This window comes from Sciurus carolinensis, unplaced genomic scaffold, assembly GCF_902686445.1.
Source record: "Sciurus carolinensis unplaced genomic scaffold, mSciCar1.2, whole genome shotgun sequence".
Classification (NCBI taxonomy): Eukaryota; Metazoa; Chordata; class Mammalia; order Rodentia; family Sciuridae; genus Sciurus; species Sciurus carolinensis.
The window spans coordinates 728,395-754,281 of NW_025920131.1; the positions used below are offsets into that span (position 1 = coordinate 728,395).

A 25,887-nucleotide genomic window follows, 5' to 3' on the forward strand; every position below is an offset into this window, starting at 1 on the left:
TGTGACAGGCAAGGAGCCCTGTGTTCTTGATGAGGCCTCCTGGTGCCTCTGGGGCATGCACACATCAGCCTCAGTAGCCACTCCACACTCCTCTGTCCCACTGTGTGGTCCTGCCAATGCTCCCCGGAAGCCACAGGAGGCAAGGGCTCTGATTGGGCCCGCATGCCCAGTATTGTTCTCCCCTTCTCACCACTGCAGGCCTGAGACTGCCTCCTGCAGAAGACTCTGCCACTGCTATTGTGCCTGCAGACTTTCCCACCACCCCAGCACCACCTGCTCAGTGTTATTTGTGGTGCTGTTGGCTCAACCTCAAGGACAGCCTGCAACCAGCTGACAAGGTTGCTCATGTCAATGCTTCTCAGACCACAAGCTGTGCTTGTGGTTCCCAATGCCTTTGAAAGCTCTTCTCTCACCATCTCCCCTTCTGTTCAGCCACATGGTCTCCCAGACTCCCAGCAGCAGACTTGCCTGCAGACAGTACTGGCTCCTGGCAATCCCTGTCTTTGTGAGGATGGCCTCAGTTACCAAGTTAATATGGCACTTAGTGAGTGCTGCCATGCTGTCCCCCTGGTGGAGAAAGTGGAAGTTGAGCACAGACTCCAGCTTCCCGGTTAGCGATGGAGACACTCTGCTTCCTAACCCAGGGTTCACATACCTGATAGACTGAGCTGCAGTGTGGAAAGGTGGCATGATCTGTATGTAGTAGCTGTTGCCTGGGCTGAAGGGGGCTCTGGTGTATAGTTTTGGGGAGGGGAACAGTGTAGTATGGAGCTCGGATTGGAATCGGGATCTGCAATGTGTTTACCCCATCCTCCCTCCTTCCACTTGTTGACTGTGGTGTGAAGGTGTCAGGAATCTCCCTCGAAGTCTGCAGGACTCTGGTTAAGGTTAATGACCATCTCAGTCTTTCCAGACACACAGGGTCAGGAGTTCTGGAGCCCCCTTCACATTCTTGTCATCCTCCTGGACCTGAAGCTTGCCCTGGGATAGCTCTGAAGCACAGGAGGTGACATGTGCTGTTCCTGCACACAGGAAGTAGTGGCAGTAGCGAGGAGGGTAGACCCATGAAAGACAGTGGTTCTTGTGGAAGATGGGGCAGGAAATGGGGAGACTGGAGGAAGCCATGTTAACTCATGAGTGAGATGTCAGGAGTATGGTCACTAAGAAGAATGTTAAACCTCAGTTTACCTCCTGAATTTCACTTTGATATATCAAACAGGAAGGCATTTCAGTGGACCATGTCAGAACTCTTAACTCGGTGTGTCAGCCAGGGTTCTCCAGAAAAACAGAACAAGTAGGGCACATGCAGACAATTGAGAGGGGACTTCATAGGGGAATTGGCTCCCATAATATTCCATCCCTGGGGGAAGCAGATGGTGTCACAATCAGTCTGAGGCTGAAGCCCTGGGAAGTTGGAGTCAGAAGGCTGACCACAGGCAGATGGTGCCCCATGATGGACAGGGGCAGACCCTCCTTAGTCCTTGCCTCAAACTGCCTTCTCAGAATCCCCAGAAGTAGTGCATCTCCAGCTCTCTGGGTACCCCTGAGTCCATTAGACAGCTGAAGTCAGCTATTGCAGTAAGCTAAGTTCCAATAGATGCTGTGTGATAGGCTGCATGCACAAACTACCCTGAAGCCAGAGCTCAGGCCTGGCTCTGTCAGTTCTGGAGTCAGCTCACAGTGGGACCACTGCCAAGCTGACTGTTGACCATCAGGCACAATCCACAGTCTTGGGCCCCAGACCTTTCCTTCCCAAGTTGCCTTTGCTGACCCTCACATTCCCAGCCTCTCCTTTCATGATCAGCCCTGTTTTTAAGTCAGTCCCTCCTCCGACTTCTCGTTCAACTCTTCCTCTCCATCATAATCACCACATTGCCTTTTATGGAGAATCTGTCATGTGCCAGGGACTGTCAAGCACTCTTAACACATTACTGCAGTTCATTCTTGTTGAGATTCTGTGAGGTTGGTCCTTCATTTATTCCCATTTTATTGATGAATCACTAATGCTGCTGAGCATAGTCAAGGTAACATAGCATATTAGAGGTGATGGAGGACTTGGACCCACATTTCTTGGACTCCACCACTTGCTTCCTTGTGATGCTATTCCCATGACTCAGTCTCTCTCAGGGTGGTGATGTTCTTCCTGGGTCCCATCCCTGCCCTGCTGGCCTATATTTCTCCCTCTACCTTGTATTTTAGTTAGCTTTGTGTTGTTGTGACCAAAATACCTGACAGGACCAACTAAGAGAAGGGCAAGTTTGTTTTGGCTCAGGGTTTCAGAGGTCCAGTCCATGGCCAGCTGACTCCATTGCTCTGGACCCCAGGTGAGGCAGCACATCATTTGGAAAGGGCCAATTCAGGAAAGTTGCTCAGCTCTTGTGGAGTCAGGAAGCAAGTTGGAGAAGAAGGGACCAGAAGAACTACCCTTCCAGGACATGTCCAGTAACCCATGCCACACTCCATCTGCCTATGGTTTCCACCAAGTAAAACTAGGAGAGACTGATTAGGCCACAACTTTTGCAGGTCAATCACTTTATTTCTGAACACTCCTGCATTGGCAGGGGCTTTGGGGGGATGCCCCCATCCAAACCATCACAACTTGAAAGCAGTTTTCTGGTCTGTGTGGAGACAGAGTGGACTCTTGCATGGTGATCTGGTCAAGGAGCATCTTCATACACCATTTGATCCTAACCAGAACCCACAGAAGATGGGTCTCTTTCAGAGGTCCCTCCAGTTACCTGGGCACATTACAGGGATCAACTTTCTTTTTAACCCCTGCCTCTCACACATGTGGGCAGCAGCCTTGGACCCTCCTGTGAAACATGGCTGCCCAGATCCTCTGTCTCCACTGCTTGATCCTTCATCTGGTTTCTACCACAGACACAGTGCCAAGGAGGACCCCGGGGGGTAAGCAGGGAACATAACCATGAGCCAGCCATCCCATGTCTGTTCTTTGGAGGCAACTGTCATGAGCCAGAGTGGGTAGCTGTCTTTGTTTTCATGAAATAGCTGTTTTTACTCCTGCTCCACAAATTTAGGGAAAAAATGACTAAGAGAAATGCTGGTACCTGGCACCGACTGAGCATTCAACATTCTCCTTTGTCCATCCTGATCCATCTTCTCTCCTTTGCAGTGATGCATTCTGGGGATAAAACATGCTGTGACCTCAAGCACCTCAGTTTTGTAATGGCAGAGTGACTCCCAAGCTCACACAGCAGGCACCTGCGCCTGGGACTTCTGGTGTCCTGGCAGACCTTCATCTCACTGCTGTGACTGACTTGCTAGGGTATCCACAGTTCCCCAGGTCCTCCTGGTTGATGGCCCTTGTCCAGTGGTTCTCAGGAGTCATGCCTTTGGTTTGCATTAGAGGCATGAATGAGGAGATTTTCCAGCTTGGGGTTTGTGAACATGTCCTAGGAGGAAACTACTGTCTTCCAGAAGATGTCTTTTCTAGAGACTATCGTCTGATTTCCAGATTATCTACATACAATCAGTCTTAACTGGTGTGTGTGCATCTACATGTGTCAATCCTCTTGACCTGGACTGTTCTATGTACCCGTAGTGATGCTCCTAGAGAAGGTTTCTGAAGAATTACTGCAGCTGCAGAGCTGTGCTGAAAGGCTCCCAGAGATCTGTCGCTGCAGTGTGCAGTTCTCAGGTGGTGGGGTGAGGGAGGTGGAGAACAGGGACACTTCTGCTCATCCCCTGGACTCCAGGACAGTCCTGCCCAGGGCTGGGGAACAGGGACACTACTGCTCATCCTCTGGACTCTTGGACAGTCTTCCCAGGACTGGGGAACAGGAAACTTCTGCTAAACTCCCAGACAGTTCTGCCTAGGGCAGCACTTTTCATTAAGAATGGATGATAAGAAAACTGAGGCCCCAGGAGAGACTCTCTGAGGCCCTTGGGAGAGGCAGATACCTGAACTGTGTCCTGCTGCACCTCCTGTGGGTCAGGTGGTTTTTTCTCTTCTGCTTTGCTTATCCTTGCAGCACCTAGCCTAGGGCAGGGTGGTGAGACTGTTACAAGAAATACTGCTTCCTTGGGTGATCTTGACCCATGGTGGGGAGGAGGGAGGCCATGGCTTGTCTCAAGAGCAGGTTGCTATGCTCTGAGGTCCTGCCAGAGCTGGGTGTCATGGGCAAAAGCCTCCTGCCACTGAGGAGGAAAGATCTCTTCAGATGGGGCTCTGGACAACTTGAAGAGCTGAGAGCTGAGAACTACTGCGGGGGCATCCAGAATTTCATCCAGTGCTTGACAAAGATCCTCTGGAGGATGTTTGCAAAGGCTCATCCTAAAAGGAATTGTTGGATGTTTTGCTCCGGAGCATGATGTTTTTTTCTGCTGTGTTTTTCTGATAATATATTACTCATTTCAGTCTGAACGGATTGCTTAAGGGGATGAGAGGAATACAACAAAAATTCCAGAAAATATTACCTACAATCTGAAAAACAATGGGTCTTTACCACTAACAAAGTCAAAAATAATTTTGCAACCGTGTAATGAGTCCCTGAAAGCCTCTGGAGAAAATAGATATAGATCTGCCTTTGTCTCCAACAGACTGGTTAAATTCTAATGATGGTTTTGTTTATGTGTGGTGGTGAGGTAAAAGAATAAGGTTTCACAACATTCCTTCCTTCCTACAAAGAATAGGTTATCCCTATAATAAACGTTGGTGCACAATGCCCTGTTCCGGAAAAAAAGAGCTACATAAGACAAGGTAATCTATTCAGTAAAAAAACTTGGCCACCAGAACCATTGCAACCGCTGCCCTCCTGTAGCCCTTAACTCAGCAATTTAGATATTAACTAGATGGACCTAGTAGAGATGGTCACATGAGATTACTTGTCTATCGCTTTAACCGCGAGAATAATAAGAATAGTCTTAGGTCACATAGAGTTTAGATATTAAGGAAATAAACATTGTATGAGCTCATTGGCGTAGTTAGATATTCTTAAAACAATTGTGATTAGGTAAGGATAATCTGTAAGGTTACTGTTTTCTCATAATCTTTCGGTTCCTTATTAAGAACAATTCCTGCCTATGTTTTGGAAAACTTCTTTAATTTCATTAACCACAAGACTGCCATTATAGCCTGAAGAAAAAGGTATATAAACCCAGCCTTCCCCAGAATAAAGTGGGAGTGATTGCACCAGAACTAGAGTCTGTGTCTTTCATTCTCCATCCATCACCGATGCTTTCTCCCCACGCCCCGTTTACCTGTGTTGAATCCATGGACTCCTGCTAGGGCTGGACCCTGGCAAACTACCTTGGGGGAAAACAAGAGCCACAGGGATCAAAAAACAGAGGCAGGACCAGGGAAAATGGCTCACCCTACTTCCCTGCCCACCTAAGCCCACCACTTTCTCACTTGGTCCCCACTAGTCCTGAGATGTGGGCACTGCCACTGCCTTGAAGGACTGGCAGACACTGCCAGAGAGGAATGGCGTGCTCTCTGCCACCTGGTGTGGCTGCTGGAGAGCCTGTGACCAGGACTGATGGGAATGCTTCTAGCTGTGATCCTACAGAAAGAAGCCCTGTCCAAGGTAGGACAGCCCACTGGCCTGTCCTGGGAGCTGTTCCCCATTGCGGCCAATGCAGCAACTTTGGTCCCTCCCCAAGCACTGCTTCCTTCATTCCAGGGCTCCTGCCAATCCGTGTCCTGCCTCCTACTTCCTCTTCAGTGGACCACAGCTCTTTCTCACTTCTGGGAAGCTTCCCAGATAAAGACACAGGCACAAGTGTGGACCTGCCTCATAAGCTGGCACAATTTTGTGACTGGGAAGAGACAATGCCTCGTGATTCTTCAGATGAACACAGCTTCACATCACCTCTTTTGTGTTCATGGGACCTTGCCTTGTCTTGTTACTGTGGTGTTTCCTGAAGACATCCCCCCGGGACGATGCTGTGCATCTGTTCACCTCCCTTTGTTCACTGTTTCTCCTGCAGGCAGGGCAGGGGACTGGGCCATGGGTTTGTTTGTGCCCTCCTGTGCCTGGCATGTTGCAGACAATGGACACTCACTGGTCTCTGTGTGAATGCTGTGGGCCGTGGTTTTTTCCCTCCCCTCCTGTGGACAGAGGTGTGGCCTGTGACAGGACACACAGCAGAAGCATCTGAGTGGAGGAAGGGATGGTGGGAAGAGTGGCAGCTGTGTGAACCTGCAGTGCCTGGGAAGGGGCTGGCCACACTCAGGTCATGTGAGTTGGCAGGCTGTGGGGAGATGCATACTGAACCCCTTTTGAGGGGACTTACTGTTGGAGAACGCTGCTGCACGGGGAGTGACCTTGTTCTGTGTTGATGGCACAGAGTGATGTGCAGGTTCATACACTCACTGAGGTCAGTCTGTCCTCACACCACCTGATCTGTCTACATTCATCCACTCCTCTTTCATGTGGGGACAGAGATTGGTTTTCTCTGAATCCCCACCACCATTGTGCTACAACTTTAGAAAACTCTTTAGTTTGGAAATAGTAAAACAGATACTGCAATGAATGAACCCAGAGATGGCATCAGGGCACATTAGTGCTTATTCCAGAGCTTTGACAGATGGAACCATGGTGTCTCCAGGCAGTTTATAAAGAAGAAAACCCTCACAGACCTGCTTTAAATATTAGGTCTTTCATAGGCCACCAGGGATGGCTATTGATCAGAGTGGCTAGGAGGAGGCTGAATAACTCAAATTTAAAGTCAGCTGCAGGGCAGGCATCCTGACCCAGGTCTGGAAGGCCTTGTGCTGATGGCCTGAGTGTGGCATGGGCCACCCAGACTTCACTCACAGTGCTGTCCTTCCTCTCTCCCTGCTGTCAGGCTGTTTGCTGTCAAATGCAGGGACTGTTTTGAGGCCATCACCCCCAACGAGTTTGTTATGTGGGCCCAGAAGAACCTGTATCACCTGAGATGCTTCTGTTGCTGCGTCTGTGAGTGTTAGCATCAGAAGGATGATGAGTTAGTCCTGAAGGAAGGGCAACTGCTCTGCAAAGGGGACTATGAGAAGGAGTGGAGCTGCTCGGCCTGGTGAGCCCTGCAGCCTCAGACTCAGGTGAGTGCTGTGTGGTGCGCAGGGCTGCAGGGAGGTGCAGTGCAGCCAGGTGGCATCTCAGCACTCCCTTCTGGAGGACCCTGGACAGCCGTGCTCCTGGGCCAGTTCTTCTGTGTGTTCCAGGAACTTCCCTTGTAAGCTTGGAGTCACCTCTCATCAGTCAGCTCATGCCTGAACCATGCTGTGTAACAAGTAACTCCCAGATCCCATGGCGTGTGGGCACAGCGCTCAATCCTAAGTTCTGAAGTTTTGGGGTTAACAGGAGGGACTGCTTTGGGCTGAAGATCTTCAGGTCAGCTGGAGTCTGCTGGTCTCAGCTGAGCTTAGTGCCAGGTGCAGATGAGGTTCAAGTCCTGCTCTGTGTGGTTTTCTTCTGGGAACCAGGTAGAGGAGTGGCAGGTACAGAGTATGACTTGAAAATGGCAGAAGTATGGGGAGGGTGCCCAGCCCCATGTCACATCTAAAAAGCTCTATGTCTCTAGCAGACTAGGGACAGAACCTGAAGTGGCAGCAGGGACCCTTGCTGGGCTGCAGCATGACTGTGCATGATATGCTGGAACTGGTAGTGCCCAGAGACAGTGGAGGCCTGTGCAGAGGGCCAATGTGGGTCTGTGCAGAGGGACATTATGGGCCTGTGCAGAGGGACAGTGCGGGCTACTCTGAGCCTCTCCTGTCTCTTAGTGGGAGGGCTGGCAACTCCTGTGAATCAGGTCAGGGTGCATTTCTCCTTCACCACCCAACTGGCCCTTGCCCCACTGCCTCCAGGGCAGGGAAATGAGGACATGGGAACTGGGGACTACAGAGCAGTGGCCAGAGAAGGATCTGGAATGGAAACTGGACAAGCAGGGCATGTGCTCAGGGTGTCGCCCCTCAGGATAGCGACTGCCCTCCAGAGTCCAGGAGCACCCATGAGCTGATATTCCTGTGTGTTGATGAGGTCTAGCTTCGTGATTCCAGAATCCCAACTCTAGCATGTGTGCTTGCACCTGTGTCCCCACCACCCATCTCTGACCTCTCTGAATCTTGTTTTCACTTCCACCTGCCCTGTACTCTGTGGGACTCCAGCTCTCATCAGTAAACCCCCACTCCTGCCAGATCTTCAGGTCTCTCCCTCTAGTTTTGCCTCTAGAGCCCACCCCACCATGAAAACCTCTGTCCCCACCAGGAAAGCCTCTGTGCCTACATGGGCCAGCATGGGCCAGAAGTTGTGCCTCCACTTCTGCCCAACAGTTCTTTCACATTGCAGCTGCTGTGGCAGCTTGTCATTCTTGCTAGAGCACGAAGTCTCAAGAGGGCCAGCCTGTGTCTTATTTGCCACTGTATGCTCAGGGATCAGTCCAAGCCTGGACCCTGAGGTGACAGATATGCTCTTTCCTAAAGAAGGAAAAAGCCCAGGCAGTAGGAGCATGGTGCTTGGGTCCAGAGCCAGAGCCCTGGAGACTGGAAGATGGGCACCTCATCTGGCTGCACTTCCATCTGACCTTGGGAGGCTTCCTGAATGTGCAGTTCCATTCCAGGGCTGTGGGGGTGGCCATGTGCACCCTCCCCCACCCCAACATCAGGCTTTCTTTTAGGGAATGAGGGAGACTACTGGGGATAGCCTGGTGTTCTCCAGTGCTGGTACCCAGCACCAGCTGGTGGGGCTTGGGCTTTACTTCAAGGTGCTGCTCTTTACTTGCTGACTTGCTGGTGCCTGGAGAGTTCCTGCTGGGCCTGGTGGTCCCAAGTGTTCTAGGTTTATCTCGATTTGAGGGAAATGTCTCCTAACTGGGAACATGGGCACACAAGCATAGTCATAGCTTCCTGGGAGACAGGGCCATTCTAAATTGAGCTGTGTGGAGTCTACTTGAACCTGGTTGGCTCAACTATCTGACCCACCGGGTGTCTTGCTTGCTGTACCTTCTCCCCTAATAGATGCAAAATCATCCCAAAGGGCTTGGGGCCATGGTGGTCAGATGCCAGTGTGACCTTATAGGAACATGCATACCAGAAGGCCACAGCAAACCTTCTAGGGACATTAGCCCTGTGGACAGGCCATCCTCCAGACACAGGGCTGTAAGGCTTGACTGCTGGGCTCTTCAGTGGGCCCATTTTAAAGCTTTGTAGATTTTAACTGAACTTGCAGTAAGGGTGCTGTATTGCTGTATCCCCTAAAAAATGGCAAAAGACAGAGCTGGGGCACAGAAACAGATAGAATTATGAGGTCTGGAGCCGGAGGCTGCTGCAGTGCTTCCCCAACCATATTACAGCAGTTCCTCCAACACTGACTCCCTGGAGCCTTCCACTTTATTTATTCATGCTCTCCTCCAGGAGATGCATCTTGAGTGCTTGCTGTATGCACATGGAACCTCAGCATGACAAGAATGGGTTAGGGTGGGGCAATCTCACTTCGTGTCTGAGGAAGGAAGTGTTGAGGCTCAGGCAGAAAGTAAAGATGAAGTGAAGTCAGATCATACCAACACGTTTCCTGACTTTAGGGAAGTCATGCATTCAGCCATTAGACAAGACCTTTCGGTCCTTGCACTATGGATGAACAGGTTTGAGGAGGCCATTCCTGCTCCACACAGGGAAACTGGGAATGTCACTCAGCTTAAGTGACTAGGCATGGGCACTGGCAGGTGGGAGGGAGGTGGCTCTGGAAGAACCCTGTTGTTTCTTTCTGCACTAAAAGTCCAGGACAGACAGTGCCTCATGTGAGGGCTGAATAGAAAGCAAACAGTTTTAGGATTTGTCCAGGACAAATTCAGCTCCCCACTGGTCTCTGTCCTGAGTGCCTGACAGATGACAGTGCTGATAAGTGTTTGTGGAGTGAAGGACTGACTGTCTTGTCATCTTTAAAGTTCTTATCAATGACTTGGTTGAAGACACAGAAGGCAGGTTTATTGGATTTGCAGACGACACTATCCTGGTAGGGAGTGCTGCTGTGACAGCTGACACTCAACTTTCAGAAGGACTCCAACAAGCTCACAGAACACACTGGCAAGATGTAATCTCATCACCAGGTCCCCAAATTCAATTGCAATTGTATAAACTGGGGATCATTTTAAGGGAATTCCCTGTGGGGCTCTAGTTGATAAGAGTCAATAGAATACAAAGGAGACACTCACAGAATCAGTGTCCCTAACATGTGATTGTAGTTGTGGGTTTGCTGTGTGTTGGTCAGAGCACATTTAGAATATTTGGGTAGGTTTTAAATGATGCATTTTAGAAGGTCTGTGATCACCTAGAGAGAGTTCCAGGGAGACTGATTGGCTTGTTAAATGACCACTAGCAAACTCGGTATAATTAGCTTCATAAAAGCAATGCCAAGGGAGGCCCAAGAGTTGTGTCCCAGACTGCAGAGCAGTGCTGAGGGTGAAGTGGCAGACGATGGTCAGCAGAGGCATGTCAGAGAGTACAGGCTGGCCTGCGGCATGCAAAGTGAATTTACTGGTCCCACATGCTTCAACCGTAGTTGGTGGAAGACTGCATCTGTGACGCCCTGGGCAACTTTAGTCCAGGGCTCTAGATTCATGGTTTCACTGCCACATGGAGCTCTGCGCAGGAGGTTCCAGCTGCTGGGCACACTTGTCTGACAAGGCCTGGTCTCTCCTGTCCTGTCCTGCTTTGCCAGTAGCCTGGGAACAGTAGTCAGCAGATGGATGAAATAAGTGGACCATTTTCTTTGGCTTACTGGGCAGTGTGGATGCCAGGTGTCCAGGCGAACTGCAGGCTCTTGTGGTGAGTGGGTGGTTGCCTGGGAAATGATCCACTTCACGCTGTGCCAGGGGCTCTGCCTCTGTGTGGGCATCTCATTTGTGGGGAGCTAAATTCAGGGACAAACCAAGGTGCTTTTCCTGAGCCCACCTTTCCAGGTGACACGCTGATCCAGATGTGTGGGTACCACATACCAAGTGATCTTCTGGCACACAGACACAGAATGATGCTAATAATGATAGCAATGGCACTATTCACTTCTGTGAGACCTTCCACTGGTGTTGTCATCCATCCAGGACACACACCTCTGCGTTTGGTTTGAGGCTACTTTTGAGATCCTTTCCTGCTCTGGGAACCACTTGGTAGAATCCCGTCCTGCTCCCCACTCCAGAAGAGTTTTGCCTCTTTTCCCTTTTTGCACTTCTCATCACGGGGTCCCTGTGGTCCTGCTTGTTTGTTTGGAGTTTGTCTGCTTGGAAGTCTTCCTTGCTGAAGATCACTGTGCCTTTTAGGGTGTGTCTGGGACTTCTTCAGTGTGTAGGCTCTTCCCAGTGCCCAGTCTTTCATGGAGGGTTTTCCCAGAGGTGGCTGGGTGTGAGGTCTCTGCTCTGGGTTGCAGTGGTTGGTGCTGCAGGCTTGGGATGCAGCTCTCCCTGGGCTCAGTCTGGTGCTTGTGTGAACCAATGAACTGTGTCCTGTTCGTGCAAGTTTGTAAAGTCCTTGCAAGCTTTGACTTTGAGACTTTGCTCACTTGAGCCAAAAGGAGTCTGCTTACACATGTTGAGGTTTCTAATCCCTGAGGATTTCCCAGGGATGTGGGGTGCTGAATCTTTTGTAGGCCCTGAGGCCTCTCCTGCTGCCCTTGCTACCTGGTCCTCCTCAGTCATATTCTACAGCACTGGCATCTAGACCCTCGTCTGAATTCTTTCCACAGCTTTGGCTCTTCGTTACAGGAGAACTTCTTTTTATTTCCCAAAAACATGGCTTGAGAGGCAGTGGGTACCTCAGGAGTCCTGGAAATGCCCAACGGCCCCTGGGACTTACCCTCATGGTCATGAACTGTACAATAGGTGGCATGGGCAGGCCTTCTCCTTCACACTGCAGTGGCCCCGAGGCCTTGGGTTGTGGACATGGACAAGTCTGAGAATAAGCCTCAACCCCCACTCACAAGCCACGAATCCTTGGGCAAGCATGTCCCCTCTCCAGCACTCTCTCTCCTAGTCAGTGGGAAGAGGCTGGAAATGCCTCCTGTGTGGGTGCTGTAAGTAGGAGAAGAGGCTGAAGCTTGGGTGTTGCAAACCAAGGGCAGTCTCCATTGCCATTTCCTGCTGCAGGGCCTCCTGCACCTCTGGGTAGCTCGAGACTCAAAGACTCATCATTCCACAAACTTCTTTCCTCTCTGTGTTCTTCTCTCTCAGATGCCCCTAGGTGGCTGACCTCAGGCATCTCAGGGTGGTGCCCCCCGAAGGCAGGCCTGTCATTTTGGGTGGCTAGGATGCATGAACAAGGGAATGGGTGGATTCACAGCCTGGGGCTTTGCCTTTCAGAGGTGTGCTCCAGATTTTGAGCATTATAGCTCCTGTGGCATCTGGGACAGTCAATGCAGATGATCAGGAGGAGTAGTCTTGTAGTCATCTCTGAGACTTAATTGGGATTCCAGGTGAGAATGGAAAGGATTTAGGAAGCTTAACTGTGGTTCTTTGATGGACTGGGAAAGAGAATTACTGTGGTCATGACTTGAGTGCCTTTGAGTGCTCAGGTGCTGTCTTACTTCTGAACAAAATTTTCCTGGCACAGACTGTCCTGGAGTGGACCTCTCTTGCCCCTGTTCTATTTGGCTGTGTGTTTAGAGTCTCTGAGAATCCCTTTTGAATGATTGAGACTCCTCTCCTGCAGCATGGTCTTTGAGTTCATCAAGGACAACCCTTGTGAATGCACTGCTCAACTGGGCCACAGTCCCTCTATTTCTGAATAGGCCTGCCAGCTCTACAGTCCTGCATGCCACTGACTGTCCTTCCAGGCAGCTGCAATACCAGCTTTCAGTTCAGCACAGATTTCTTACAGACAACTACACTGTGTCAAGCTCTGTGCTAAATGCTGTCTCTTAGTTGCAGAAAAAGTGAGGCAGTTGGTGAATCCTGATCAGCACAACTGAGGAAGTACCCAAGGCCCAGATCCTAACATCAGAGAACAGTGAGCCAGCTCTGTGCTCCAAAGGGACTGAGGTGGGAAATCAGCCTTCCTGTTCTTCCCTTTAGGAAGCAAAGTAGTGAGCTCTTTCTTTTTAAAGTTTGAGTAGATGTCAAAAGTACTCTAGTAAGGTGGGGGGCTAGGAAAGAATAGAGTTACTTTATATTAGGTAGAGGGGAGTGGAGGGAGGGAAGGGGCATGGGGGAAGGAATGATAGTAGAGTGAAACAGAACAAAAAGCACATTTTATCAGGACCTGCTGTATGCTTTCATCCGTACCTGTGACATAAGCTCCAGCACTTTCTGACTGACTGCTTCCCACTCTCACATCTTCCATTATTTATGTTTTCATGCTCATCTTAGCCACTGTATTAATTTCATAAGTTCCTGATGGATGTGGACTGAAGTTTAAGATATGACTTCAGATGGCAATTACTTATACACCTCTCCCCAGGTTCTGGAACTGGTAGAAATCCCTGACATTTCAGTCTGATACATATATTGTAGTCGTATACATATATACTAGGTCAGGTGTGAAGAATGAGATGAAGGATGTCACCTTCGGCCCTGAAGATTTGGTAGCATGCTGTGCATACAGCAAGTGTGTAACAGCTGTTATCTCTTTTCATTGCTGCTTTATTATCTGAGAGAGGTCAGGAGTGCACTTGCATGTTGTGGCCAGTAGGAAGGTGCTCTGGACATCTCTGACTTCTGAATGTGCACCTCTGGGGAGCAGGCGAGAGGCAGTCACATGGCTGGCCCTTTCTGGTTGCATTCAGAATCAACAGTTTTGTCTCTTGTTAGTGTCATAGTTATAAAATTGACACTGGGATTATTTGTTGCCCCCACTCTGAAGCTTAGCACTTCTCTGTACCAAATCTTTGTCTTCCAGGGTATTTGTTTTGCCTTCATAATATAGGAGAAAAAGACACAGGTTACCCAAGTCAGAGATAAGCCAGAGCAAGAACTTAATTCTATCAATTACCAAGATAGGACACATGATACTGGGACAGAGGGCTCAACCCGGTTGTGACTGTGAGCTGGTAGTTTATGATAAATGACCTCTTCTCCATTGACTGTAACTTAATTTTGGAAATGCATTCACGCTTAATAATCTTGATTAAAATGAAGTTAACACCACTGTTTAAAAGCAGTTGCCTGGGGGCATGTTTATGTGTGATAGCGAGCTGTCTGCCAGCACTCCTTCCTCCTGCACTAACTCCCCAGAGCAAGCTGGAGAGATAGGCAGTGTGTGGTTGTGAATGCTCACACTGAGGCCGGCCTGGTGATGTCCAGTCCATGGAGCCTCACACAGAGCCGCACCTTAGACACTTTTCATGAGTAAGTCCACTTGGCCTTCATGTAGGCAGATAAGGAAGCAGTGTTATGACTGTTCTCTTCTTCAGACAAGGAAGATGAACAGCGGGGAGTTACCCTGTGCCAGAGCCAGCCTACACCCCAGGTCACCAGCTCCCAAGCCTGCACAATCAAGGGCCATGCCGAGGTGCCCAGTGGTCAGGGGGTTCTGGTGTAGAAGGGGACCTCACTGTTGTTCTCACCTTGCACCCACAGCTCTCCCTGACTGACTACGGCTCTGCTCCAGGGACTCAGTAGGACTTTTACCTGAGAGACCCCAAGTGGAGGACAAGGTGATCTCAACCAGGCTTCCTGTCCATCTTGTCAGTCACAGGCCCACCCTGCTCCACCCTCCAGACCTGCTTCAAGTTCACCACCACCACTGTGCTCCTTGGGCAACTCCTGTAGGTGGTGGAGGGTTGGGAGCACCCTGGTGCCCCCAGTGGTAAGAGATGGGAGAGAACTTTAAAGCATATGTAAGGCCATTGTTGGCTTTTGTTTTGTTTTTCCAGTTCAGCCAACTTTCAGTTCTGCTCCTATTGCTTATTTGATAGTAGCAGGAAAAACCAACTGACCATTTTTTTTCAGATGAGCAGTATCAGCTATGCAAACCACAGCCTCCTTAACCAAATGAACAAAGGTCCTGATGTGAAGCGAGTAGGTATCCATGAAAATCCACGTGCTGTCCTGTAAGGGCTGCATCTGCCATCCCCCACCCCAGCCGTCAGGAGACAGGAACACCTTTCCTGTTAGGACTGCACTCTGGAGAGGCAGAGCAAGCTAATGGCTTAGACCTCTCCTTACCTGACCTTTTAAGTGGCCAGGGACTCTCTCTAACTCTCATGTATGAGGGTTGGGTACAGGAAAGATGCTAGTTTTCTTGCCCTGACATTCCAGCCAAGTCCATCCACATTTAGATTTCCAACCAGGGGATTTCAAGATGGATCTGGAGATCTTTAGACAGTTCACTGAGCAAATGGAAGAATCACTTCCAATATTCCCCCATGCCTGGTGTATGTGACCATGGAAGCCCCCAAAGTCTAGTGCACTAGGAATTGGTAGCAAACAGGTTACAGTTTTTTCTGAGTATGTGGTATTTGGTGTTTTAAATGGATATGGATGACAGGTTAGTTAAGAACCTCTTGGAATCTTAGTGGTCCAAGTCCATGTTTACATGCAGAAAGCCAGAGACATGCTTGTTGGGCTTTTTTGTAGATTTAGACCTGGGATTTCAGTCCTGTGTGCATGTGAGTACAAGATAGATAGGTTCAGTTGACCCTGATGATGTTCAAGGTACAGTGTCCAAGCAACATTCCTTGTCAGGATCAGTGATGGTGGGAAAACATTGGCTGCACCAGTTCACACATGTTCCACTCAGGAACTTGCTGGATATTTGCATACACAGGGCTCACTAGTGAGTTACTATTTCTGAACAATGGCTATTTAGCAGTTCTGTTGTAGATGCTGGAGTGACACAGTTCTTTTCCTAAAAGTGTATTATTCTACTAGAGGGAGACCACCAACAACCAAAAAATCACACAGGCAAAAGATTGTGGGCTACTATCTAAGCTGTTCCTTGTAAGACTTTCTGTTACATATTTAAAAATATGGTGGATTCCTGAAAATAGATATTAGGAATTTAACTAGGATACAGACTGGAATGTGGGGTTTTGTAAATCTCCCTGAACCACATGGGTGGTGCAGCTCAGGAACATGGATTTGGGGTATCTCTATCAAGGGTTCCTCCCTTACAGAGTTTTGGTGTTGAGGCAGAGTGAGTCTGGAGTTAGGACAGAAGGCAGGACTATCTTAGAGTGAGCCAGAGTAGTGTGAGTTGTGAGAGTAGTAAATAAAAACCCAGGTGAGTGAATAATTTGAAAGTTTGATAAGCATGAATATTATTTTTCAAAAGTATGCTCAATTCGACATAAAAATTGCTGTTTGTCAAAAATTCAAATTTAATATGTGTCGTGTGTGCTGTGAGCAGTTATGGTGAGAATCTGTGGGCCTGGGGGGACCCACAGGGTGAAATTGATGCTGGAGCCTGCAAGGGTGTATGGTTAAATACTTGATTGACAGACTAATGGCAGGGAGAAAGGAATACGATTCTGCCCCAGGACACCCATGAGCCCACTTGCCCTGCCCACTGGCTTGCAGAGGCTTCCACCTCCACGATGGCAAGCAGTTTCTCCCATTACCTCGGCAGCGCCCTCCTGCGGTGGGCTCTTTGGAATTTCCCCCAACCTCCTGCTTTCTTTCTGGTAGGCAAAGCCTCAAGGCCGGCGGGAGCAGCCATGCACTGGTGTGCAGGTGCCCAGGTGCCCACTGCTCAGGTGCACAGGGTGCAGAGGACCCTACCACAATCCGCAGCACTATGCATCCTGCTCATGTTCAAAGACCTCCGAAGTGAGGGGCCAACACAGACCACATGGACAGCAAGTTTATGAGAAAATGCAGATCAAGGGCCAGGAAGTTGGACCATATGTTCCCTGTAATCTCCAAAACCATCACTTCAATTAGAGCCTCCCTGAGCTGCAGTGCCTGCTACTGAGCAAACAGTGCACTGGAAGAACTCGGTTTCCAATTAAAAGTATGCTAACATTTCTCTTTCCCTAATTCCAGTCGAGTGTGGGTGTCCCCTGCGTGTGCATCTCCATGAGTATGCATGTGTACACATGTGCAATAAAAGTCAGGTTGTCTTGTTTGGGAGCTGAGATTGTCACCCTTGCTCTGGTCTCCCAGAGAAGAACGTGCACTCAGAGGCACACAGGCCCCCCTGACCTGGGCCTGTGTTGAACTGAGTCCAGCCTGGACCTCATCTCCCAGGTCTCCTGCATGCTGTGCCACAAATTCCATTTTCTAATCCCTCTCCCTCCTGGTGCCCCAAACTTAAGAATCTAAGGGCATAAATAAATGGAGGCCAGATGTGAGGTTATTTAAATACCAAGAAAGCAACAGACCTCCCCAGTTCTTCAGGAGCTCTTGAGAGAGCTGAATCTGAGCATCGCAGGCCCTTCAACCTGGGCATTATGACTTTCTAAAACTTGGTTTCTATTGATGTTTTCTGTTTAGCAGAACTGGTTGAAAGTTGCCTGGTTTCAGATGGGAAAGGGATGGATGGATTAACTTTCTGGCCTACTCTCTGTACTATGAAAGAATCAAATAATTGAAGCCATTATCAGAAAAACTCCAGAAACATCAATAAGCAGAAAATTCTCACTAGATCATTCAAATCAAATGATTCTCCTTCTTTCCTGAATTATCTACCCAAGTAATTACTTTAGTTTTGAGTTTGACCTTAGAGGTGAGAACTTCAGAGAATGAGTCCCACGAAGTCTGAGAATGTTTGTTTATTCCTCACTCTCTGATTGATACTCACTAAATTAAACTGAGGACAGTTTCAGCAAACATTTCAAGGGCCAATCTCTGCCTGACACTGACTGGGTCAGACACTAGCAATTAACAGAGCCAGGGAAGCCACCTCTGTGTCCAGGCTCTATGTTCCCCAGTGAATAAGGAACTCCTATAAGAAAATAATTACAATAAAACATTCAGGAATGTCAGTAGAGCCACATTATGGGTGCAGTCTCGCAGTGGGAGCAGTACTTGTCCTTGGAGTGTGTACTAGGAACTGTGTGGAATGTGTGTCACAGTGACCATGACACGGTGGCTGGACTTGACACTGGAGGGTGATGGGTGTGGAAAGGCAGGTGTGCTGAGAGGAAGAAGGATGTAGTTTGGTCTGTCCTGAGTCAGAAGGACTAGGCTGAAGGCCTCAGGGACTGAGGTCCTCATGTGCATGGGAAGACAGGGGCGAGAGGGGAATGACTTTTCTGTATCTTACTTGAATACATTCTGGGGTTGAGAGTTATGAACAGAAGTTTATAAATAGGACCACAGAGTTACCAGTCTGTTCTTTTGAAAGAGAGGGAGAGTGGATTGGATTTGGGGTGACATGGCAGATGGGGAGGCCAGAGGAGACCACTGCAGTCTCTCATTCCAGTGAGAGACAAAGGTTTGGGCCAGAGCATGTTAGAGGCTTCAGGGGAATTGTCCACTTGCTTGGGCATCAGCACTTGGTGGCTCCCCACACTATGCTGGGCACTGTACTAAGGGGTGGGCATATAATCATGAACAAACAGGCCAAGCACCTCCCACCAGGAGCTTACATTCTGGAATTAATATCTAGAAAGACAGGTTGACATTGATGATGACATTGGGATTTCTAAATCATAGGAACAGTGATGTCATGAGCAGAGAAAGCAAGTGTAGAAAAGAGAGACCTAGGTAATGAACTCAGGAAAGGCAGACTGAGTGTTTCGGTTTTGTGAATGAGGTGTATCTGACCTCTGCTGGGCAGCTGAGCACATGGATCTAGGTCAGACACAGACTGGTGACCACAGAAAAGCTGAGGGTTAAAACCAGGTAATCTTGTATCAGAGTCTCCATTGCTGTTGTTGTCTAGGCCTGCATGGCACTCCCTCTCTCTCTCTCTCTCTCTCTCTCTCTCTCTCTCTCTCTCTCTCTCTCTCTCTCTCTCTTTCACACACACACACAAACACACACACACACACACACACACACACACAATTCAACAGCAAATAGCAGGAGAGTGATGGTTCTCAACATCTGTCCCAGGGCCAATAGACCAGCATCTCCCTGTATAAGTTGGAAATCAGATTCTTACTCTCAAGCTAGACAGACTGTCAGGTACTCGGGCCAGAAGTCTGTGCTCCTTTGCCTTGTAATGTCTGAGAAGTGCTGAACCAGAGCAGTCCCCTGAGCCTACCAGACACCAGTCATAAGAACAGGAGCCCAGGCCTGAGCAGGGGCACCTGAACTTCTTAGTGACTACTGTCCACAAAGGCCCATGGGTCTCTCCCACCTGAGCAGCGTAGGCTGTTTTGATTCCACTGGGGAACATGGAACCATTACTGAGAAAGGTCTGCCATATAAGCACAGCGAATCCCAGCACCCTCTCTCTTGCTCCCATTCTACAATAATCCTGGCTGTCCTGGGGCTCCTTCTGCCATGCACACCCAGACTGACACCAGGGCTCCATCCCAAGCACATGGTGAGTGGATGGAGGGGAGGGATTTAGGCACCAGCTAAGACTTGCATACAACTATTTCTGAACTCCCTCCCACCTATGAGTGTGTGGTGTAAATGTTGCACACAGGCACACACACACACAGGCTTTCCATGCACCCCTCCTGATTACTGTCTTCTGCAGTATGGTTCATTCAGTCAACTCTTGAGTCTCTCCTCTGTGACCAGCTCCTTGGCCACCCAAGGAAGATAAAATCAACACAAGATACTTCCTCTTTGGTCCATGTGAACCTCAACACACTTAATGCAATCAGAGTATGAGAATTTATTGTCTGTGAATAAATTGGTAACAGTTTGGTGTGACTGTGTGTAAATGATTAAAAGAAGGGAGAAATTGATGAGGACAGGAGCAGTCAGTGGCTTGGTTAGCATACTGTTTTAATGCAAAGACTTGGGACTGTTGTGCCTGGATTCAAATTCCACTTCTACCACCCGGGGCTGGTGACCTGGGGTGAGCATTTGTGCTTGCTTCCCCTCATGGTGGATGAGATGGGTGAATGGAACTGAGCACAGGGGCATTTCTAGTGGTGCCTGGCTCCAAGCAGTACTCACAAAAGGGAGCTCCTCCTTAAGTGTGAGCATTAGGATCTCATTGGACTCTTCAGCATCTCCTCATGCCAAAGGTAAGGGATCTGAGAAGCAGCCACCCTCCAAGGACAGCTTCCTGACTCACCAAAGTGCCCTTCTCATATGGCTGGGAAGTCACATGTCAGGATGCATGATTGACACAAGCACAGCTTGCATTACCTAATCTAAAAATTGGGGTATGACTGGAGGGACTTCAGTTTCTTGAAGGAGGGACAAAGGACACCAGATGCAGTCTCTGCAAAGTGGAACATGGAGAGAGAATGTGACATTGATTCTAGCACTCTCCCCAAGAATTGCTTTGGTTCTGTGTAGTTGGGGCATCAATTTAGTTTTAATTGTGTTTTGCTTTCTTCTTAAATAATGGACTACAACTTGGAGACACGTAGCCTTTTCAGAAGTATGTGCCTCAAAAAGGCAGACCTGGCAGTGATGCCAGCAGCCTCCCTGCTGAAGCAAGCATGGGGTGTGCCCTCTGTACCACTCCCACTGCAGCTTCTCATGGTTCTCAGGAGCTGGGCACCTACTCCAGATTGCATGGGAGGGAGAGCCACTGGGACCTGGCTCCCAGGAGAGGCTGGTGGAACCAAACACTGGCATTGTCTGATTCTCTTCCATGGGCTGAGGAAAACAGTGGAAAACGCCCCCCCCCCCTTGATGAACCCCAGCTTGTCAAACGAGGGTGCAGGAACCCTCAGTAGGAAGGACCCATGGCAGGGCCACAGATCTCCCCAAAGTGGCCAGACCTCCTGGGCCTCTCCATATCTCATCTGGGGCCCTCTGCCCAGGGCTGTCTCCACATCTTCCCCACTCTCTGAACCTTGGAGCCTGGCCTCACAACCCCACTCCCTTACATCTAGTGATTTCCAGGAATCTTGGGTGTACCCAGGACCAGTGAGCCACAAGGAGGTTTCCCTTCTCCTATCTGAGAGAACCCTAGTGAGGACACTTGGTGTGCTTTGAGACACACCAGCTTCAGTCTGTGGGGCTCTCAATGCATGGATATCATCTGTGTGGGAAGACTTCCAGTAAGACAGGTCTGTGGTCATTAGGTCTCAGAAAGTCACAAGTAACTTGTGGAAGACTGTCTCAAAGACTGTAGTCTCAAACTGTAAGCTTTAGAGTTCAGAAAATTCAGAACAGGTAAAAGCACCTTTGTGCCACTTTCAGTAGGGAAGAAAGTATTATGCAGATACAATAACAATAACTGTAATGTTGCAGCAAACATAGGCAGAACAGGTTCTTGGGGACCCAGTTAACTGGGTCCAGTTAATCTCAGTCAAGCAGAATCCATCATTTGGAATCCTCCATTAATAAAAGGGAGAATTAGTAAATTAATCAGCTGTCATTAAAGGGGTGTTTTAGACCCCCACCTTGGAGGAAGTGCTCTCCATGGCCAGTCCCCATGTGACCTGACTTCCTCTTTCTGCATGTGCAGGTATAGAGAGCAATCACTTGTGTTTAAGACAGTGACCCTCAGGACCACCAGAAATCAAGAACTATCCAAAACACAAACACAAAACCAACTTGTGCTAACAATGTCAGCAGTCGCCAGGTAGCAAATGAGGGAGATGGAAGGAGTCACTTTGGAAAGCTTTTTATCAACAAAAAAGCTTTTGCTCAGCCCTTTGGGTTGGGTGCATAGAGCACTGAAAACAGCTCCTCTGGGGCAAGTCTGCTGGACAGGAGCCTGGATCCCATCCACCCAGGGCTCTGACAGGCCTGGGTGAGGGGAAGGGCACTGGATCTGGGCCAAGAAACTCAGAGTCTTCTCAGAAGAGTACCATCTTGGTCCATGGTGGTGGCCATTGCACCATGCCATCAGCTGACCTGCAAACAGCAGAAGCTTGCTTCCAGTGGTCCTGTGCCTGGAAGGACATTGTGGAATGCCAGCAAGATCAGAATCTGGTGAGGGTTCCTTTCTGGTGGCAGACCTCTTGTGCCTTTGAGGGCTGGGAGACTGAGCTCTCTGGGTCCTGTCACAGGGCACTAACCCTTTATGAGGAGTCCACCACAAGGTCCATCACCTCTAAAAGACACATTGGAATTTAGGGTGCAGAACATCAACTCTAGGGGGACACAAGGGCTCCATAACAGTCTTAGTTGGCACTTCTCAATAGGAGGACTGCTGGCATCCTGGGTGAGACACTTTGCTATTTACATCTGTGCCCCACCCACAAAAAACTTGGAAAAGATCACTCCTAGCTTGGCAGGTGCTCCGGCCTCAGGGAATTGCTGGCAGAAAGAGGGTTGATTGAGAGGTCGTACCAGTAGACTTAGACATGTCTTCCCTCTCCAGTTATGAACAGGGCTGGTCAAGGTGAAAGTCCTGCAGGACACCTGTTGCCCCCATTTCACAGTGTGGAAACCAAGGCTGAGCACCCTGCTGGAGTCACCTCATCTTTGCTTGAGGTCAAGGGTGCTGTCCTCTCCCACCCACTGTGCTGCCTCCCTTGGCTCCATCTGAGCTCAATCACGGAGAGGTGAAGAAGCCACAACTGGTAACATAGGGCCACCTGTGACTCTCAGTGGTGCATGTGCTCCACAAGACCCTGAACTGAGGGTTTCTAGAGTGCCTGATGCTTTCAACAGCTTACCTTGCTCAAGAGGACTTAGGTGCCTCAAGCAGAGTTCATGCCACATTTCATCTGTCAAGACAATTTTGAGTCACTTTATAATGTAGCTACAATTGGGCGGTGGCCCATTTGGAGTGGCAAGAAAGCATATTCCAAAGTCTAATTGGCCACCTTTTTTCTTTTCGTGGGGATCCATTAGATTAGGGACATGTTTTAAAATGATGAAATATAGGTCATTTCCAGCTCAGGCTGCAGATGTCATTTTAATCTTAATTATCCCTAGAGGTGAGAAGGATATAGCAAACCTGCCCTCTTAGCTATTTGGTCTGTATGTGGCAGAGAGGTGCCGATATTGGAGATAGAATGAAGAGGAACTTACAGGCAAAATGATAAGCTATCCAGACTCTCCAATAAGCCTCCTTTGAAGGTCTTTCTGGCCTCCAGATTGGTCCTGGATCTGGCCGTGGTGCTGACTGCCCACTCTAGTACTCCTTTCCAGTGAATTCTGGATGGGAGTCTTGGGGTAGATGTCTGCATGTCCCATTATCTCACTGTGTTTCCTTCACATGTCCTACAGAACTGGCTCTGAGGAGGATAACCCAGGGAATAGAAGATGGCTTGCACTGGTTTAGATTTCACTGAGGCTAGTGGAATGAAGCATTGGAAGATACCTGGTCAATGAAGGGACAGTAGCCACACCTATGGAATTCCTTGCCAATCTCAAGTACTGAATCAGTGGAGGCGACCAGCAAAGGAGAAGCACTGTTAACATTTAAGACTAAGAACATATGCAACTAATGAGATGTGTGCTGCAGAGCAGGCAGAATGGTGAGTCCATCCACAGGTTAGCAGGAAAGGGAGACCTGTACCACCCAGGGGGAGGGTGGGACCAGAAGGGGCAAGAACACCTGGGGGAGCTCCAGCTGCCACAGCTGGCAGGTGTGAATTGACAAGTGGAGGGGGCAGCAGCAGCTGCCAGAGATGCCACCCAGGCAGAGGGAGGTCAAGAGGGATTGCGATTTCTCCTGACTTCTCTGTCCTCAAACTCCTTCTAATTGTCCACTGGCTGAAGCCAGATGCATGCAGTAGCCTGCAAGGGTTGGCCTGAACAGTACAGCAGACGGCAAAGGCAAGAATAAATCCAAGCCTCAGAGAATGGTGCTTGCCTTAACCCCGTGACAGGAACAGGGAAGAAAACCAGAGGCATCTAACATAGTGGGGAGAAAATCTAGAAGTAGAAATAATTCAGCAGAGTTTGGACTTCTTGTGTAAAGAGCAGAGCACAGGTTTCTGGGCCTAGAGTGGATTAGATGGGAGCCACATGCAAGAGAAACCTCAGCAGGGCATGAAGGCACAGGCTAGGTTTCCACTCCATCTTGCAGTGCCCAACTCTGGTTTCCACCATGCTGAGATGCCTGTGTGCCCACCATGACCTGCACCCACCATGACCTGGCACCCGCCTCCTCCTCTTCAGGGACCATGGCTGGCTATGACACTACCCACGGAACTGGGACCTCACCTCCACAGCTCCCTCTCTGGCTCCTATCCTTGCCCCAGGTGTCTTTCTTAGCAGGGTCTTCACCCTCAGAGGCAGGCTGCTGTGTGAAACAGCCCATCACCTTCTGACATTGAAAAGATCTTAGTTCATTCTCTGTTGATCTGAGGCATCTTCCCTGAAGAAGGGGTGCTGATCTTCAATGGCTCTCCTCTGTCCTGTGCTTTCATACCCACACAGGTGACTCCAACCATGTGGGGCAGGATTGCTGCAGCTGTGAACCCAAGGGCCCCTTGTGGGTACTGTATCATCTGCTGTGTGACTTGTTTCCACTCATGATAAAAGATCCCTTCTGTCTTCCTTCCCTCCTGTTTTAAAGATGAAAGGACTTCTGGGTTTCCTCACATTAATAAGACCCTGTTGGATAGTGCACATGGTGTCCCTTCATGGTAGTGCATTTAAGACTGGGAAAAGTCATGTTCTGAGTCCTTTAACATGTCCCATGACCCAGTACAGGACAATGGGAGTGGAAGAAACAGGAATTTGCTTCCCAAGAATCAACATGGAATCTGAAGCTCTTAGCCACCCCAGCCCCAACAGCTCCTCAGTCCCACACTGCTACCCCTGGGGCTCTTTGTGGCTGCCTCTGCTCTCCTCTTCTACAGTACACACTCCATTTCTTGTGCTGGAGTGCTGCCACCCCTCCTCTATGTCTCTGCACCTTGGGCTCCATGGAAACACTCCTGGCCTGCTCTGCCCAGGCTGCTAGCCATGCGTTCCTCTTCTAGGCTGCAGGGGCTTTGAGGCAGGGACTCTGTCCTGTTCACAGACATATGTTAAGCACTCTGCAGAATAGGCATTCTTAGATGAATATGTGATTGATGGATGTACAAGGACCCTCTGTATATTGAAAAATATTTGTTCATCCCTGAGGATGACCTTTCTATAAATTGAAGAACTCTTTCAAAGGGAGAATAAAATCTGGCTCGACAGGTTGGTCTCTGCATAACTCCTGGAATGCACGGTTTTAGAGCAGGGTGCTCAATGTGACACAGGAGAGGAGCTGTGTCAACTTGGAACCTGCTGACTGGGTTGTTCAGCCCCAGCTCTCAGCCCCAGCCACCTGCAGAGTGTCACACATCTAGTGACTTCTTTGCCAAACTCCCTGAGAGTCTCTTGCTCATCTCTGAATGACATCAGCTGAGGAATAGCCACTGATGGTGAGGGAGGACTTGCTCAGAGACTTGACCTGGATAGCTGAACAGCACATGCCTGGTGTCTATGGATTGAGAGAGTGGCATAGCTTGGACATCTCTGGGCCCTGTAGACAGAAGGCTGCTTAGCACTCTGCTTCCTCCCTGGAAGAGGAGATAATGAAGAGAGTGGAGGGAGGGACTGGAGTGTGAGGGAGAGACGCTTGTGGCTCAGCTGTCAGCCCAGGCTTGTGCGGCTCTGGAGTTCAGTGGCCATGATGTTGCCAAAGAGAAGAGAGAGCCAGCCCCTGGGCTTGGCATGTTTAGCCAGCCCTGTCCAGGCTAACCTTGGTCACCCTCTCACCCTCACCTCTTCCTCAGTCATATTGTTGCTTTTTAAGTGGAAAACAAGATTTTAAAACATAGTTTTATTCTTACTTATGAAAGTGAGCAGGAATCACTGGAAATTTGGCTGGAGCCATTGGAAGGGTGCAAAGGTCCCAGTCGGTCCTTTACTCCCACCAGTCCTCCTCTGTGTGCATGCAGGGCCACGTGTAGGCAAAGGGAGGCATGTTCGAGGTCAGTGATTCTCCCAGTGTGTCCCTGGGCCAGCCCCATCAGAGTCCCACGAGGAACTGTTAGACTG

The 25,887-nt window shown here is 49.4% G+C and overlaps 1 pseudogene; it reads left to right on the plus strand.

The window, feature by feature from the left end:
* The first annotated feature begins 3,564 nt into the window (after positions 1–3,564).
* LOC124974101 (LIM homeobox transcription factor 1-alpha-like) overlaps positions 3,565–25,887 on the plus strand; it is a 363,722-nt pseudogene continuing 341,399 nt past the window's right edge.